The sequence below is a fragment of the Alligator sinensis genome, unplaced genomic scaffold, assembly GCF_000455745.1.
Source record: "Alligator sinensis unplaced genomic scaffold, ASM45574v1 scaffold1054_1, whole genome shotgun sequence".
NCBI lineage: Eukaryota > Metazoa > Chordata > Crocodylia > Alligatoridae > Alligator > Alligator sinensis.
Window position 1 is genome coordinate 1,221,712 of NW_005842480.1, and position 4,429 is coordinate 1,226,140.

Here is a 4,429-nt window from a genome sequence, read left to right on the forward strand (position 1 = left end):
TGACTTTTGGGATACCGGTCCTCAACACCCTTCAGGAAGCTGCCAACAGAGGCGTGTTGGGAGGGCCCTCCTGGCTTTTGTGAGTTCTTGGCCTCCCTGCCCCATGCCTTGCTTCCTGGGGCTGTCTGCTGCAAGGAGGAATGGGCAGGCCCCATCTCAGTCCCACTCCTACCATCTGCCAGCACCAACGCAACCAGGATAGGATGGAACAGGTGCCATACAGCTCTTGGCTTTGAAAAAACAGTCAGTTCGAGCCAGGCAGGAGTCGAACCTACAGTCTTCTGATCCGTAGTCAGACGCGTTATCCATTGCGCCACTGGCCCATGCTCGCCTGTGCTCCCCCAGCTGCTGGGGAAGGGTGAGCCTCCAATTTTCTCTTTGCCCAGGGCCCTAATAAATCCTAATCTGTGCTTGCATGCAGGGGAAATATCTCAGATGGTAGAGTGCTCGCTGAGCATGTGACAGGGAGCAGGATTGATGCCCTCGTTCTCCAGGTTACCCTTTGTCCTGCTCTTGCTGAAATGGAGGCCGGGCACATGGGCACGTTCCTCTGTGCCCGGTGGGAGGGCTGTTTTGCTGCATGAGGGCTGTGATGTGGCCTGGTGAAAAAAAACATTCAATGAGCCACGGCAAGAGTTGAATCTACAATCCTCCGACCCGTAGTCAGACACATCATCTATTGCACCACTGGCCCTTGCCTGTCAGGTCCTGGTGAAGGGTGACCCCCCTTCCTGGTACCCTACCTGGAGCCCACCACTCCCTTTCCCTCCTGGAGACTCCAGCAGCAGCTGCACCAGGGCTGGTCTCCATGGAGACTGGCCCCAGCCCCTGCCAGCTCTGTTGGGCCGGTCTCCATGGGGTTTCCATGGAGACCGGCCCCAGCAGGGCTAGCAGGGAGTGTGGCTGGGCAGGGAGCAGCTCCGGGGCTGGGAACTTGAGGTGGTGACAGCACGGTCCAGAGCCAGGGCACAGCTGCGATCTGCAGCCCACAGACCCCGGGAAGGGGCGTGCAGGCAGTGGATCGTGGCTCTGCCTTGGCTCCAGACCACGCTGTCACCACTGCAAGGTTTCAGCCCTGGCCCCAGAGCAGCTCCCTGCCCTGCCATGCGCCCTGCTGGGGCCAGTCTCCATGGAAACCCGGCCCCACACTGTCACTGCACCATCCTGCTGGGATCTCCGTGGAAACTGGCCCCAGCGACATGGGCAGGGGCGTGTGGGAGACAGAGTCCAGCCACCAGCCAGATCTGCCATTTTGCCCACTCCTGAGCTGGACTGATCTCAGGACAAGGAGCAATGGGCTCAAGCTGCAGCGAGGGAAGTTGAGGTTGCATATTAGGGAAAATCTCTCTCATGAGGACGGGGGTGAAGCACTGAAACGGGCTCCCCAGAGAGGTGGTGCAGTCTCCATCTTTGGAAGTTTTGAAAACCCGACTAGACAAAGCCGTGGCTGGGATGACATAGTTGGGGCTGGTCCTGCTTGGAGCAGGGGTTGGACTAGATGTGACCCCCTGAGCTCCCTTCACACCCTCATTTTCTATGATTCTTATGAAAGGTTTTGGACAAATGTTGAGATTGTAAATGCGGACTGGACATAAAACCTGGGGGTCTCCTTCCAGCCCTATGTTCCTACATAAGGAGGTGACATTTGGAACAGTTGCCTCAGTGCCTGGGCCCTTTCCATCTGGGGATCTCAATGCCTTTTACAAATGTTAATGATTTTGGCTCCCTGAACTCTCGATCCTGGGGAAGCTTTTTGAGAGAATTATCCTGGCGCATGTCCGCGAGGGGCTGGCAGGGGAGGTGATGCTCAGGGGCAACCAACACGGGTTCATTCGTGGCAGGTCCTGTCAGACCAACCTGGTGCCTTCTACGACCAGGGCACAAAATCCTTAGAGGCAGGGGTAGCAGTGGACATAGTCTTCCTGGACTTGAGGAAGGCCTTCAACACTGTCTCTCACCCCATTCTCACTAACAAACTAGGAGACTGTGGCGTCGACACCTACACAGTCAATTGGGTCGCTAACGGGCTGGAGGGCCGCACCCAGAGAGCGGTGGTGCACGGGTCATTTTTGACCTGGAGGGATGTGGGCAGTGGGGTCCCCCAGGGGTCGGTCCTCGGGCCCGCGCTGTTCAACATCTTCATCAGCGACTTGGACGAGGGGGTGAAAAGCACCTTGTTCATATTCGCGGACGACACTAAGATGTGGGGGGATGTGGGCACGCTAGAAGAGAGGAATAGGCTGCAATGGGACCTGGACAGGTTACAGGGGTGGGCGGATGAGAACAGGATGGGTTTCAACACTGACAAGTGCAGGGTGCTGCACCTGTTGGAGTACTGCGTCCAGGTCTGGGCGCCGCACGTCAGGAGGGATGTGGACAGCATGGAGAGGGTCCAGAGGAGGCCACTCGCATGGTCAGGGGGCAGCAGGGCAGGCCCTACGAGGAGAGGCGACGGGACCTGAACCTGTTCAGCCTCCACTAGAGAAGGCCGAGGGGGATCTAGTGGCCGTCTACAAACTAGTCAGGGGGGACCAGCAGGCAGCAGGGGGTCGGACTTGATGATCTGCTCAGGTCCCTTCCGACCCGACCAACTTTTAAACACAGCCACCCCCTGCCTCCACCGCTGCAGTCTCTTCTGCCCTCGTGCACAACGGCTGAAGAGGAGGGACCCCCAAACAACTGGAACGAGACGCCTGCCAGCTCCGGTCTGGTCGGCAGCAGACTTAGGAGATCTTCGTCTTCACTCCAGGATGCCCCCTACCAAGGAGCTCCCTGCCACACATCCCACCCCGCTGCTGTCTCCACTGCTGCTCCCAGACATACAGGAAAGCCACCCCTGGGGCAGCTGCTGAGCAAGCGTGGGCCAGTGGTGCAATGGGTACTGCATAAGATTATAAATGGGAAGATTGTAAGTTCAACTCCTGCTTTGCTTGTAGTATCTGCTTTTTTTCAGAGCCAAAAGTGCTCATCAACTTGCTGCTTCAGGTTGCTTTTGACCCAAGCAGCCCACAGCCCTCCTGCCAGGGTCAGAGGAAGGTGCCCTTTGGCACAGCCCCCATTTCAGCCGCAGCCCCCGAGCGGGCATGCCAGGACAAAAGGCAACACAAAGCACTGGAGAAGACAGGCATCCATCCCGCTAACTCTTGCATATTAAGTGAGTGCTCCACCATGTGAGCTAACTCCCCTGCACATGGGGGAGAGGTTAGATTTGCTGGGGCTGTAGACAAACAGAAAATTGGTGGCAGAGGGTCACAGGCTTGCTGTGCTGCCAGCTACAGAGTAGCTGAGAGCAAAAAGTTTCCTTCAAGCTGGAATTAAACAAATGACATAAGGATTTTCATACAAAGCAAACCTACAGGCCTCCGTTCTCCCAGCTAAGCTATAAAAAGAAAATGAGTTTGCAGGATTGACTCCTTCCTGGCTCGTATTGCCTTTTTTGCAAGCCAAGAGCTCTTTTACACCTCCCACTTACCTTTGCTTTCTCACCCGGCTGCACCTCACTCCCATCCCCTTCTACCCCCGCTCTGCCCTTGTCCAGCAAACCGCATGAGAACGTGCCCTTTGGCTCAGCCACAGCCACAGCCACAGCACAGGCTTAACGGTCCAAAAGGGACCAGGCAGCATCGGAGAAATGGGGCATTGATCCCTTGACCGCTTGTATGCAAAATGCATGCTCGACCATCAGAGGTACATCATCTGGACATGGAAAAACTCCAGATGTGTGCGGGCCCTGGGCAAGAAGAGACCTGGAGGCTGCGGTGGGGCAGTACAGGGCACTCCTGTGCCGAGCCACCTGCCCCTCTGCACTGGACCAAAAACGCCACTTGTCAGCTGTAGACACCGCAGGGGAGACACTCCCAACCACGTCCCTGGAGTACACCCGCACGCCTGGGGTAAGTGCTGCCACCACCCGGACTCCAGTCTCTGTTCGGGCTCTGTGCCACCCGGCGCACACGGACGCTGTAGACCCCTCATGGCAGGGGCCCTGTGGGCCTGTGTGTTAAATCTGCACCTGCCTGCATGTTCTCCAAACCCACGGCCCCTATTCCCATTGCCACAGGCGAGAATCCCCAATCCCTGCCAGCCCCATCTCCCCTCACACCCGCTCCCTGCTCCCTCTGCCACGGTCATCTCTGCCCTCACGCACAACGGCTGAAGTGGAGGCACTCCTGAATAACTGGAACGAGACGCCTGCCAGCTCTGGGCCTGTCGGCAGCAAACTCAGGAGATGTTCGTCTTCACTCCAGGATTGCCCCACGACGGCGCTCCCTGCCGCACATCCCACCCTGCTGCTGCCTCCACCGCTGCCCCAGGGATAGGGGGAAGCCTCCGCTCCTCCGAGCCTGCACATGCAGGAATGGGGAAGGGAGGCTGGCCGCCAGGTGTGCGCTCGCCCTTCACAAGCAGCTGGGGGAGCACAAGTGTGCAT

The 4,429-nt window shown here is 57.8% G+C and overlaps 1 non-coding gene across 1 annotated transcript; it reads right to left on the reverse strand.

Annotated features, from left to right (window-relative positions):
• Nucleotides 1-250: 250 nt before the first annotated feature.
• TRNAR-ACG lies at nucleotides 251-323 on the reverse strand. The gene has a single exon. It is a non-coding gene; the product is annotated as a tRNA-Arg (tRNA).
• Nucleotides 324-4,429: the final 4,106 nt, after the last annotated feature.